This window comes from Rissa tridactyla, chromosome 6, assembly GCF_028500815.1.
Source record: "Rissa tridactyla isolate bRisTri1 chromosome 6, bRisTri1.patW.cur.20221130, whole genome shotgun sequence".
Lineage (NCBI taxonomy): Eukaryota > Metazoa > Chordata > Aves > Charadriiformes > Laridae > Rissa > Rissa tridactyla.
Window position 1 is genome coordinate 32,372,786 of NC_071471.1, and position 14,606 is coordinate 32,387,391.

A 14,606-nucleotide genomic window follows, 5' to 3' on the forward strand; every position below is an offset into this window, starting at 1 on the left:
GTAGGTAAATACTATTATCCCCTATAAAAATAATTGTCAGAATTTGCTCTTATTAGTGTGTGTGTGTGTGTGTCTACCACCTTGGAGCGATTCCCGTTACCAACCTGGCACTGCAAAGCACTGGACTCGAGACTCCCCCTGAACTCCTTCAATACAGTTACATGCCTCACTGGAGTTAGTAGGGCCTTGCCATGGTGCAGCACCAAGAGCCATGCTTCCAGTATCAACTCAATAGTTTCTCTCGCTCTTGCTACGCTAGGCATCCTTCATCTTCAGATACAGCACTTCCTATTTGCTGTTCGTTGTTTCCTTTTGGATAGGAACGGAATATATTTAACTGGTCAACAAATCAGAAATCTTTTTTTCATTTTAACATGGCACTCGCTGGCATTCTCTCACAGAATGAGCGAGAATAATAACACACTTCTGGAACAGGCTTGGTGCTTCAGCCAGATTCTCTCTTTTCACTTCCGCCTGAGTCACTCTCTGATCCCCCAGGCTTCTCCACAGCTGGGTGTCAGATTATTTTGGCTGGGAGCTGTACTTGCACAGTTGGTACCACCTGCTGTAAATTCTTCAGTCCTTGTTATCTCTGCAGCAGCTCTTGGCCTTTCAAAAGCTAATTCAGTGAAGAAAGAGGAAGGGACAGTTTGTGCTTGATGTTTAAACTGCAAATTTGTTTTCCAGAAACTCTTCAGATTGATAGTTTTGATTACATTTTAAGAACTCACAGTGTGACACAATGAACTATCAACTCCTGCTGCTGCTGTCATTTAAGGAAGGCCAAATTCTAGGCTGTTAAGTTGGATGATCAGTGGTATAAATCCAATGTAATGCCAAAGACTGCAATGGAATTACTTTACCCGCCAGTGACAGAGGTTGTGTAAATAAGAGAGTAAAAGTTCACTGTACCTCTTCATATAGATAAAAACCAAGCTATTAGGCACAAGGCAGACTCTAGTATTTTTCTGTTTATCCCACCACTCACAACAGTCAGCAGTTTTAGAAACACGTGTTTTTAGTACTGAGGATGCCATCAGTCAAGTAACGGGGGAGGTAACAGAGATAGTAGCTGCAGTGGTTACAGAAACAGCTGAATTTATACTCTTGTATTTAAACAAGACTTACTTAAACTCACTGTAGCTGCAAGACCTGAACATTCCCTAGGAATGAACTGATTTATCATCAACAAGCACATTCCGATCGCTGCGGTCAGGAGATAGGGGTATGGACCCAAACCAGTCTGAGAGACGCTGATATACATTACAGTTAAAAGAAAATCTGAATTTGAGCCAAGAGCTAAATTTCACAAGTCAAACCCACTGCTAATCCAAAAATAGATCTGAACAGGTCAAATTTAAAGAAAGTTCTACACTCACTTTGCCGTACAGGTAAGCGAACTCATTTTTATTCCTGTGTGGTCTTTTTACAGGGTAGTCATTGAACAAAGAGAAGAAAGCTAATTATGTTTTGGGTATCTTTAACCTGCAAGAAAAAATGGCAGTGTTGTGCTACTACGAGAAAACTGACTATTTGTTTTCTGCCTTTCCTTTCCCTTACCCTCCTCCCTGTCCAAGATGAAAGCTTAATCCAAAGCACTGAGACGTGGAATAGGGGGAGGAAAGTATTTTTAGGTTATATGCATTTTACCTTTCCTCTCTAGAAAGTAAACAAAAACAGCTCATATTTGTTCTCAGTCATGAGTAAGAATAAACTAGGACTTCATAATAAAATAATCTGGCATTTAACAGGCACTATCTGATCTCCCCAAAAGATACAGAAAGATGTAATGCCGCAGAACCTCATAAATGGCAAACAGGTAGGATGGAGGAAAGCAAGTATTTCATCATTTTTTTTTTAAACACAATTATGTATTCAAAGATCAGAAAGTAGCAGTAGTCATGTATACCTACAGTATGATGCATACATAGTGCCTGGTTAATGTGTATTTTAATATTCATGCCTTATCAAATATGCAAATATAAATTCTCAGAGAAAACACACATCATATGGTTTAAGCCAGCCACGTGTTACCAAGATAATCTTGAAAATCTATTTCTGCACTTCAAATTAGAAAATCTTCAAAGCTTTTCCTTATTGTCTGCAAAATAAGCATTTTTCTACTTCTCATCTCTCAGTTTTTTGTGTATTTAGAGACATCCTAGTTCAAAATCTTTAGCTGCCTAAATAGGTGGGGTCTTTAAAACTTCTTAAGGAATTTAATAGGCCTGGAAATTCTTAGTAGGCTACTAAATCCTCCTACAAATCCTGGCAAATTCCCAGACCGCTCATTCTCACAGGGATACATGGCCTAATTACAAATCCATTAAACACTGTGAGTTCAAGGGTCTGCTTTAACCCTGATATTATTTGATCCGCCTTACACTAATAGCTTCAGTGAAACCGAGAAGAGTAAAAAAGGACAAAGCCAATAGGAAAATAAATTGAAAACAGAGTCAGAGAGTAGGCAAACTAAAAACATGAGAAAAATAAACGGCAAGCGAAAAAGACTAAGCAGTAAGGGAAAGAACACTCTTAGATAAAGGCGAAGACTTTAACCTAAAGGGGAAAAAGAATACTGCTTGCATTGTATAAGCTATCTCTCAGCCAAGTTTAAGTAAACTAAGAAAAGATGTTAAGATGCTGATGTCACGCCACTTCACTAGGTAAAGGTACAGCACCAGCTCCGTCTCTGCTGTTCAGCTGGGGCCACAGCCAGTGGCTGCAAGTGAGTAGGTATCACTGTAGAACTCCACCCAGCGGAGGTGTGATGGTCATGCCTTTGAAGCTGAATGTAGAGCAGGTATTTGCTTTTATTATACGTGCTTAATTTCATGTATGCTCAGACATCTCCAGCTGTGCTTTATGGAACTAAATATCACACACAAGCACCTAACTAAATGGCCTGATTTCTCAGGGCAGAAAGATCTCCTAGGTCTTGATATCGTTGTTAAAGTTACTAAAAGCTTTGCCACAAGCTCACGTGAAGGTAGGACAAGTCCTCACTGAGACCATCAATAGGGATTTATTTTCTCATTTTCAGATTCACACATACAGAAGCTTTGCCCTTTCATATTTTAAGGTAGAAAAACTAATGTAAATGATGAGGAAAAAGTATTATTTTTCTCTCCTAGATCTATTATTCGGTAGGATCTAAGAAGGGTGGTTTGGAACAGGACAACTCTCACTGTATTCTAACAGTCCAGAGCCATAGGATTTTTTCTCCCCATTTTCTATACAGTACTCATGTTATGCAAGCCTTGTACTTTGTCATTCCGGATTAAGAAAAGACCAAAAAGATATTTAAGTCATGGACTTTGTTCAAATTATCTCATTGTCCGGGGACGTGGAGCCAGCTATCTGTGACATTGAAACAGAACTTATTTTTCTTGCAGACTATTTGCTTATGTCATTTGGTTGGCGAAAAGAAACTCTGATCTAGGGTGCGAGCAGCAAGAAAGAACAGAAAAACGCGACTATTGATTTGTCACTATGCCAGGCGAGGTGGCATTACTTATTGTTTTGTTAAGTTGTGGCTGATTGTTTTCCAGTGACCTAGACATTACTCAGGAGTATTTTTAATCTGTCGTCCTGAACTTAGACGTTTCTTTCCTCTCATTTTGAATACCTTCCAGCCGTAATAATCTTCTTGATTGTAACTGTACTCAACACTCACAGCAAACATGGCCTTTAGTGTTTAGCATGTTTATCAGGCTTGCAGTATGTCAATGGTTCATTGTTTTAACAGAATATGACAATTAGAAGAATCACACCCTTCGGCATGCTACAACCTGATTAGTGGCTGTACCAGTCTTGACATTTTTCCAGCCTACTAAGAAAACACATACTTTACGATCTGTTCTTCAAAATTCCTCACTGCTATGCCCTGCTATTTATATTTAGTTAAGAAATAATTTGTTTGATATTCTGAACAGTAATTCAAAGTGTTGTTGGACAGGATGCTTAGATTTGTGCATGTGAGGTAAAGATCCGGAAGGCAGGCATATAAATAAAAAAAGGTCTCATCACTTTAATACACTGAAATAATTAATATTTTTTCTCTTGCTTCTTTGCTGTACATTTAATTTTCACACTAAGATACCTAAAAGAAGATACTGACTGTATCTTTGGTTAAGTATTGATGACATTCATTATGAGCCTCTAGAGAAGGCAACGAGGCCCATGTTTCTCAAAGGTATTGTGGCTCTATGAACTCAGCAACAGCTGTGAAGACTACTAAATTATCTGGTCTCCAAATGCATCCAGAAAACTATCACACTAGAAGAAAAGTGGATATTGAAGAGGCAACTCATGAGAGCTCTTCTGAGCGCAAGTTGGCACACTCAGTTCTGAAAGAGCATTTACACTGTAGGGCACAGCAGTCATCAGCTTCTCAGGCATGCTATATTCAAGCATCCACATTAGAAGAGCTCACTTAAGACTTCACACAGTATCACTCAAAATTTCTAACACCAAGCACAAGGCTAATTATTGCCCAGTAACTTCAGACCAGTCTCAGAATCTGTTCTGTTACTATGAAAAACATTACTCCATCTTTCTCAAGTACCATAGGTAAGTTTTCTTCAACTATCTGCAAATTTCACTACAACTTTATACCTTGGTTCTGAAAGAGAACAGCTTCAGTTAGTGCCAAGCCAGTACTTGGGTAAGTTATTCTGTGACTGCAGTTAACATGACGGGGACATTCCAGCAAGCACATACCTTTGTGAAGCGTTATTAGGGCTTGGAGAGAGGACTTTGGATGGACAGCAATACTTGCAGAACTTCCATGCAAGTCATGCCACCTTCCTGGTACCATGGCTGAAGCCTGTCTCACTGTCCAGGGAAAGTGAGGCGTATTTTTCCTAGAGCAAGTTGCCTATGCCATCTGCAGGCTGCTCCAGATCCGGAGCTAGATGGCAAGGCATTTGACAAATCAGGTTACAGCACATAGCTGCTTGAATTTTGTCATGTCTTTCTCCATTCCATTCCTGCTTCCTCTCTGACAACTAAGTCTCTGGGTGCTCTTTAATGGAATGATCATCTCAGAGACTCTCTTTTTTCCATAGAAGTTCAGCAAAGCGTGACTTTTAATCTACACCTCCACCTTACAAACGAGCCTGTGTTCCAAGTCCATCTAAGAAAAGGCACGTGTGCATTGACAGCACCAGAAGTTTCGCTACCATACAAATAAAAATACTGGGTATACATAATTAAAGGAAAACCAACCAACCAAAACCAATTAGTCCTTCACAGCCATTTCTCTGCATAAAGATGTCATGGAATGAAATCTATGAAAAACAGCACACAGATGAGTACAAAACATTCTCTCCTTATTTGTTAATCTCCTTTGAATTTGGCTTATAGTTTATTTTGTGCTTCAAGATGCCTCTTAGACACTGTGAAAGGCATCTTGCAAGCAAACAATGGAGGTCGTCTCCTTTTGATTTTTTTCTGCTAGAATTTTTTTCCACTAAATTAAAAGGTTTCTTCTTTCATTACTTCTAGAAAAGTTTTTATGGATTTTGTCAATCTTAAATGAAGAAAAGACAAAAAACCCCAGAACTGTTCTCTCAGGAACTGGAGAAATAAATTGCTTTTACTCATCAAGCATTACTTTCGGTCTATATTTCCTCAGCTCCAAATATAACTACTCCTCAGGAAAAGGTCCTCTAGAATGCTTTCACTATCCTTAGTTCTGTAGATAATTAAGATACTCCCCTGAACCTTTCAATGCACCTTTACAGCAAACAACAAAAAGACTAAATATTCTGATACCTGGTGATGAAAAGAAAGGAAAGATTATTCTATTGTTGAAAAAATGAGTGACGTTAATCTCATTATTTTACAAAGAAAAGACAAGACAGAACAAGGCTGCAATTCTGTTTTCCTTAGGGCTGACACAGCCAGGAGTAACTTCAGAACATTTTTTACTCTGTAATGGTCTATCTTTTCAGTTGATAACAAACACCCTCCCCCTCCGGCTGCCACATTCCAAATGATATACTCTGCCATATTCTCTACTTTCTTTAAATACCAATATTCAAAGTATCCCACAAGCGTATTTGCCACAGAACTCTGGGCTACTCTGATACTCTCAGAATATGCTGTGACCGTAACACCTGAACAAGGGGCAGGCTTCTGATTTACTGCTGCTAGTCCGCTCTGTATTTTGGATATTTTTATTTTCAATGATATTGCTACTACATTTTTCCTGCTATCAATTAAACCCCCAATTAATATGCTTACTAGATGCCATTTTTGTAAACTGTATTGTGCACTTCACTAAATATTGGAATGCAGTAAGGATTTTAATGTTTTTAAGTAAAAAGTTGAATGAGGTTGTATGTTGCGAATTTAAAGTTGCCAAAGCCCGCTGCTACCATGACCACCAGAAAACATCTAGCTTCTATCTTAAATTTCTGCACTATTAATACTGACAATTGAAATTTGTGATGACTGATTATTGCATACCACATGGTATCTATTCTACCCTTGCTCACGTGATGGAGAAGTCAGAAATGTAAAATAAAAGAGAAGCAGGACAAGCACTCTTGAGGACAGAGAGACAGTTTTACTCCTTGCATTAGTGTTTGTACCAACACTGGTGCCTATTCAACACTATTAGTGACTATACAACACACTCAGTTTGAACCTTGGATGACTCCAAAATAGCACTCTCTTTTGTATTTCAGCAGAAGTAATTATTTCCACAAATCTGCTCGAATTCACGTACCCTTTGTCAACAACAGGACAGGCCCTTTCATAAGCTTACTCCATGGCTTCCAGCCTGAAGCCCTCTCCAGCTCTGAGTAAAGACGGTCAAATAACAATTCCTGGACAGCTGAGTCACCTGTAAACTATGAAATGGATCCACAAACCTGTGTGCCTTTATTTGTTGGTAACTTCACTTATCTTGTACAGACACACCAGGCATTATGATTCAGTTTCAAACAGTGCAGCAGTCCACTGTACTATAAGCCTTAACCTCATTATTTTGTAGAATCTAGCTGCTATCATTTAGCCAGGGGAAATACTGACCAAGAACATGCTTTACAAGTTCCTAATTCAAAATATTCTCCACATTTGCGGTTCCCATGTATCTCCCTGCCCATGGTTCACCCTTTAGTCAGTAAATGCTACTGACTCTCTGACATTTCCTGTAAAAAAGCAACCCCAAAACACATCCCATGTTACCATCTGACAGGCACCACACAGGCCCCTTTCCTGGCATAATGCTCCACTTCCCGACCACAAGATTGTTTGGCAATGTCAAGTTCTGCAATGACGGCAAATAGGAAATTACTAGCCCCGAGGCCTAAGAATAATAAAGATGACGACAATGGTAACAAAACACAAGCAAAGTTTAGGCTTTTGAGATGATGTAAGCAGCAAACTTCTCAGAAAAAAAAATACATACATTTAAATGTGACCTATGCTGTCAGGAAAAAGCACAAATGCAGAAGTATGGCTGATAGCTGTGGCTGCCCCATCCCTGGAGGTGTTCAGGGCCAGGCCGGATGGCGCGTTGAGCAATCCAGTCTCGTGGGAGGTGTCCCTGCCCAGGGCAGTGGGGTGGAACTGGATGGTTTTTAAGGTCCCTTTCAACTCAACCATTCTGTGATTCTACAGCCTTGCTAACAGCACCCATGCTGCAATGACCACTAACGACGACTACTGAGGCACCACCCACCGTAGCCCTACAGGAGCTCACACGATGGGCTCCCTGAGGCGGCGCAGGGCTCTGGCTGTGCCCATGCCTGTCCGAGGCCCCGCTGGACCGCCGTTCAGCTGAAGGATGAGCCACTGGCCCCCAACCCCTCACCGGAGCCCAAAATTACACCAGAGCAGGGGCACCCCTCCAGAGGGGCAGAATTCACAACCAGCACAACAATTACCGTGTTCGCTGCGGGCGCAGAGCTCCCTCTCTGCCTGCCCAAAGCCTGCCTCAGCCGCCGCCTCAGCCGCCGCATCCTCCCCCCCGCGACGGCGCCCCCTGGCGGCCCACCCCGCCCGCCATTTCCAGAAGGTTCTGGTCGCGGCGGGCTGAGGCCTCTCCTCACGGCTTCTGAGCCACGGTCCACTTATTCTCCCTGAATACGCAACTGGACAGCAGAATTACACGCAGTTCCCCACCGAGGAGGCTGAGGCGTTAGCTCCAGGGAGCGAACCACTCCTTGTGGGGGCCTGCAAGCGGGTGAGTGTGGGCCAAAGGCTGCCTGAGGCGAAGCTGTGGGGAGTGCAGCCCCTGACCGGGGCAGGGCTGTTGGCATCAGGAGCTTCACCCGCAGGGCAGCCCTGCTTCGGAGCCCAAGTGCAAAGAGCTTCTTGGAAGCCTGGTGTGGTGTTGACTTCTCACATTTTGCCTGTCCATAGTAGGTTCTGCTCCAGTTGTTGCTGAAATAAAGGCCTCTCTGTGATTGAGCTCGTTTTTTTGCAGCATTGTGGTTTTAAAGTTAACCAGAAAAGTGTGACTAAGCTGTGCACAGTCATGATTGCACTGTGCAGGAAACCTTGTAGTTAATTCATCCAAATTCTGTCTCTTTTCTTTTGGTTCTGTATTTACATTATTATCAATTTTTATGTTCTCTGCGTATCACATGCAGTTTCACCTCACTTCAGTTTTTACCCGTTTCTTCCACATAACCCACCCACTATGTTTCCACTAACACAACTATGATTGCTGCTATGGCTGCAGAGAAATTCAGGACCCCAAAAAGCCTGTTAGCCTGTGCTAACTGAAGCACTGTGTGTGGCTTTTAGGCAAGCTCAAAAACAGCCAAAAAAAAAAAAAAAAGCTGCAGCTTTTCAGCCAAGCATTTTATCAGGCTTGCAAACACCTGCAAATCAGTCACACTACGAAGCCTGTCGACTAACAAAGACAAAGCTTTGTAATACAATACAATTAGACCTGCATAATTTAGGCACTGAAGCAAATATTTTGAAACCTAGGGTGTTTACTTTCCTGAATGAGAAATTACCCAGAATTGGATTCATTATAAACCTACTGAGAAAAAAAAAAAACACACAAATAAGTAAACACTCTGTGTGTTAGACTTTACCATCTAAATTCTCTCACAGTCCAACTGCACTGAACACACCGAGGGAAGGCAGGAGATTTTCTGTTTTCTTCTCCTGCCTAAGACATAGGAGTTGACAGGGAGAAGAGATCAGTGGGATTAAGATGGGCGGTCAAAATCACACAGGCAGCATTAATGTTGGCAGCTGTTTGTTTCTTGAACATTGACTTTGTTACTTTGTGAAAGTGAGCTTTCCCAAAAGGAAATAAAACAAGTATCATCAACATTGTTTCATAGTAATATAAATGAGTCCTAATTTCCTAAATGTTATCCAGAGGTCATATTGAGAATAAGGTCATACTGTTGTCAGTTTGGACCAAGTGGAGAAAACAATATTGAATGGGTTATTGGCTTTTCTTCACTTGATGAGGAATTCAAGTTGAGCTATTGTGACGCAGTTTGTTTTTCTGAAGGCTGGACAGTGCATCCATTTTTTTTTGTAGAATCATGGAATGCTTAGAGTTGGAAGGGACCTTGAAGACCATCTAGTTCCAACCCCCCTGCCATGGGGAGGGATACCTCCCACGAGACCGGGTTGCTCAAAGCCCCATCCAGCCTGGCCCTGAACACCTTCAGGGAGGTGTTTATGTTGTTCTGAGCAACCTGGGGGCAGAGTTTTTGGAAAAGCATACTTCCCTAGCCATTGATTTTTAAGACATAGTACTCCTATCTCCTCTCATATTAGTATTGAGCAGAAACCTTTATTTTTCAGGGTTACTGATTTAATGACAGTGTGCTCTTCCATTAACCCTTTTTTTTTCATTATCTGACTCTCTAAATCGTATGCTGAGTTTCATTTGCTTCTATAAATTTACTATGTATTTGTTTCAACCTGGTGGTCGTCCATAAGAAGTCCGGAGAATTGACAGCAGTAGTGCCAGATCCCATTAAATTTAGCCCTAGAGGATGAACCTACAAACTTAATCCTGGTGTCTTTCACATTGAAAGCAGTAAGATTACTTGAGCGTAAGACAACGCAGGAAGGTTATAAGGACAAACTATTTATTCTAATCTCTACATGTGAGGGTTTCTTTTTTCAGTTCTGGGGTGAACCTTCTGTTGTTGGATTGCTTTTTTGTTTCTTAGCTCAGCTTTGTGAAATTACAGTACTAGGAAGATGAAGGTAAGAAGAAAGCAAATACTTAGTGTTTAACAGGAATCAATACAAGCTGTAATCGGCTCTTTGGTTCATCTTGGCATTGAGTGTACACCTTAGCAATCTGTGGGGCATTTCCATTAATAGAATGAAGCTACAGGTCTCTTACCATCCCTAAAATTATGGGGCATAAAAATGACCAAATACGCTATTGATCTCAGCTAGGAATTTGTAGTTGTTGTTCATATTCGGAGCTTGAAGATCAGTGAAAGAAGGAACTTTGTGTGTATTGTACCTACTGAAAGCCCTCTGTCAGCTGAGGCGCGCTGGGGTGGGTGGCAGGAGGACGGCAGCGTGTCCCCGTCACACTCCACCATGGGCTGAGGAAACAGCCTGAACTGGCAGGGAGCTGTGGGCAGTGGGCAGCAGGAGGGCCGTCCTGCGGCAGTGGGGGGCTGTGCTGACCAAAGAGTGTTTCGGCTGTCGCATAGGTCTAATACGATGGATTGTCTCCTACTACAAACTTTGCTTCACCCATTGTCCACGGGAGCATTGATAACAGGTGTTTGCTTTTCTTAGGCAGGATATTACACTATCAACTTGATGGGAGTTTTCCCTAAGTAAGGGCAAAACAGGAATCTCAGCATTTGACTCACAGATCACACCTCTTGTAGCCTGCGTATATAGAAATGTCTAATCCCTCTTTCCGAGCACAAGGTTCTAGAAGAGTGGAAACTCTCACACTGCCTGTCAGGTATATTAGTCCTCTTTGGACTATTTACAGATTTCTACTCGAGTTTCTCCCTTTTCTCTCTTTGTGGTGAATTAGGCAGTTAAACTTTCTTGGTTCACCTAAAATTTTTGAAACAAGTCCTCTTTTGCCATTTTAATTCAGTCTGTTCACACACATGACCCTCTACTTTTCAAGCTGTGTTGTAGTTAAGGCTGTACAATAGGCGTCTATTTACAAAATCACATGTATTTTTAATGACTCCTCTATTCTTATGAGATTTTCTGTTTGTTTCTGTTGGTGTGTCTTTAAGGCACCAGGTAATGCCAGGACTGACCTGCAGGAGCAGATGGCTTGTTCCAGTAACCAGAATGTAACTCTGCAAGAATTAATGCAGGCGAGGTTGAAAATAAGATATTTATATTAATTTGAACACTTGATTCGGAAAGGATATAATCAGCATTTTCCCCACTCCTGCCTGCAAGAAAATGCTCTATTTTTGTTCTCTAGACTTCTTGAAATGTTTTTCATGCCTAGTTTTGGTACTTCTATTGCCCTGTCTCTTCAGTGAGTAAAACCTTATTTGTGCTTGATCCATCTTCAGACGTTCATTTTGCAAAAGTGCTTCACTTTTACAGCTAATGCTCAGTTAATACCTTATCAGCCTCCCCTCTTCATTGCATCTGCTCTGCAGATCATTTGCTGTGCAGTTCCATAAAGAAGTTAGTATTCGGTTTCCACCTTTCTTACAGAGGAGGAAGGTTGCCCATCTCAAGCAGCAGACAGTTTGGTATGTGTAGCAGGTAGGAAAAGATTTCAGAAATTTCAGCTGCCATTTCTGCCTCAGAGGTAATAAAGGTGCTTTTAGGAAGGCAGCAAAAGTAGAGCCAGAGGAATGACAGCAACTCATATTGCTTCCTCTGATGTTTGCCAATTTATTAGTAAAAAATGAAACTTAATAAGAATGAAACTTAGTAAGAATTAAACAAATATCTTGTGGTATTTGGTTGGCTGGCAAATCTTATGATAGAGCTTGGCGCTGCCTCTCCGTGCAAGAAGTCACAGCTGTCTCCCTCTTGAGAAGAAATCACTCAGTGAATGAGGATATAAGATCTTACAGAGGGTACGTGTGACTGCATTTATTTGACAAAGGCAATGAGTCTGTATGGAAACGGGCACCAAGCACTGCAGTTATGCAGCTGCTGACCTTCCCCGTGCATCATCTCTTTCCTTCTCCTGAACAGAGTGGAAAGAAATGAAAAGGCGGAGAAGGAAGGAAGGTGCAGGCTACTCTCGCCCTCCAGCTCGGCTCTCGCTTTGCAGACGGCCGCGGTGCCGTCCGGCCTCCTCCGCGGCAGCGCGGCGGGCAGAGGCGGCCTCCCCAACCTGCGGTCCCGAGTCGGGGATGGGGCAGCTCCGTCGGACATAGCGCTCATCTGCACCGCCTGTCTCCAGGCGGCGGCTCCTTCTCCTTCCTCTACCTAAGCGCTGGGGGAAGCTTTGCGAGGTGAAGCGCGTGGTTTGTCGCTGTCGGGGCGGAGGGGAGCTTGTTTGTTTGTTTCCTGCCCCATCACATTTTTATGATCGCAAAGAGGAAGAAGCCTTCAGGTCACCCGGAGAACTGCTCGTCCGGCAGACAAGGGCTCCTTTGATTGCTAGCAGCTTCGCTCTGCGGCGGCAGCGGCGAGCAGCCGGAGCAGGGAGCGCCCCGGGCTTTGATGTGCCGGCGATGCCGGCGCCCCGCGCCCTTGCCGCTGCCCGCGGGCGGGCCGGGCGCTGAGCCCCGCCAGCCCAGCCTGCGCGCCGCCTTCCCACGGGACCCGCGGGCGCTGCCCCGCCGGCTCGGGGCGCCCCGCGCCGCCTCCGCTCGGCGCCGGTCGGGGATGTGTGTGGTGGCCCCGAGGTCGGACCCCTCCGAGCGCCAGCCGGTGAGTACAGGGTTAGGGGCCGGCGGGAGCGGGGCGGGCGCGGCAGCGGGACGGGCGGGCGGGCGGTCGGACGGACGGGTCCTCGCGCGGCTTCCCTGCGCCGGCCGCCCTGCGGGGATTTCTGACCGACCCTAACTTAGGAGCCTCCGCAGCGTGCGTGCTTCGGGCACTGGGAAGTTGGGTCTCGGGGCGGTGTGCCGTCGGGGCGGACTCCGGGACGGGAGGGGCTCGGCCGTGGGTCGCGTCTCCTCCAGCAGCGCCCCGAGCCCGCGGGACGCCTGGGCAGCCGGCGCCGGCACGGCGGGGCTGAGCCGCCCGGCGCTCCGCCGCCGCGGCGGCAGCCGAGGGCCCTCTCCGCCCGGGGCGGCCCGTCCGGCTGCAGCCCACGGCGGCCCCGAGCCGCGGCCCCTCCCCGCCTGGGGCGGCCCGGCCCGCGGCACCGCCCAGCGGAGCCGGGGCCCGCGCGCGGGTCGGTTTCCCGCGGCAGCAAGGCTGTGCCGCTGAGCGCCGTCCCCGCCGCTCAGTCGGTACGGCGGGGAGAGAGGTGCTGGTCCACGAGTGGGGCTGTCCGCCGGGATGCCCGGTGCGTGGCACTTAGTCGTCCTTACTGGTTGTGTGTTGCTTTTACCGCGCCTGGGGGTAGCTCATCTGCACACTACATGCTGCTCAAGTTATTAAAAAAAAAAAGGCTTCTTGGGATGTGCTACATTTTCTGTAGAGACTACACTGAGAACCACGTAAGCCACAAGTCGATTTTTAACATACACATCCCAAAAAGAAAAGCTAATGCATTAACTGCCTGTGCTACCTAGACCAGGATCAGTCAAAATAATTTCAGCTGTCTGTGGTATCTAAGCTTTAGTGGGCAGAGGGGATCACAAAAGCATTAAGAGAAAAGAAGAAAACCCTAATACCTAGGGTTATATCTGCTTAAATTATTCTTATACTTTCACTGTGCTTGCAATTAGCACATAAGGAAGCCTTTACCTGGTGTTCGTTAATGCAGATGGGATAAGTTCTCTAAATAACTAGAACTCAAAATCAGTCAATGGGGTGCCTTTAAACATGAGGAACACTCCTGTAGGAACAGAAAGATTAGCTCACTTGGAAAAACTTAGCTGACTGTAAGGAACATATTTGCACATGAAAGGTACAGTGTTTCTTGCTGCTCTAATGAACTGTGTTTTCAGTGCTCTAAAGACACCATGAGAATCAGAAGATAAGAATCATTTATTAAATTAGGTTACAAGTATTCAGAAGATTCTGGGGACTGGTCAGTATTTAGTCAATATAAGTAACATCTTTTGCTGCTTAATATGACTGGAAGCGAAAAGGGTACAATGGTTAATTTGCTTTTTTATTATCTATGAATTTATTGCTCACAGTTAATGCAGGGCAAATTTCCCCACATAGCTCTTTCTTTTACATGGTTCTACGGGATTTCAGTCTTGTGTCTCAGAAACCACTTGCTGATTTGACCAATAACCTACTCTTAAGAGAAAAACAGCAGCTTGTGAGAAACGTGAAAGCAGTTGCAATGGTCCCTATAGGTTTAGAAAGACAGAGGCTGGGCAGACCTTGCAGGGTCCCAGACCTGTGATTCTGGCGCTGCCAATCACTTCATGCATCTTGATGTCCAGGGAGTAGTGGCAAAAGGGGAGATGAGACACTGAAATAAAATGCTCTCTCATTCATTTAGAGAAGCAGTGTCAGTGTGATAGTATCCAAGGTTCCACTGAGACATGTATTGTGTGAACACATGGAACACAAAA

General features: G+C 44.2%; 1 protein-coding gene across 2 annotated transcripts in view; it reads left to right on the forward strand.

Annotated features, from left to right (window-relative positions):
• The first annotated feature begins 1,186 nt into the window (after positions 1-1,186).
• MME (membrane metalloendopeptidase) overlaps positions 1,187-14,606 on the forward strand; it is a 62,992-nt gene continuing 49,572 nt past the window's right edge. The window contains exon 1 of one of the 2 annotated variants that reach the window (XM_054206886.1): positions 1,187-1,391. The gene's annotated coding sequence lies outside the window, so the exon portion shown is untranslated. Of the gene's footprint in view, positions 1,392-12,205; positions 12,835-14,606 lie in introns of those variants that run through there. The other variant, XM_054206885.1, reaches the window with a different exon arrangement.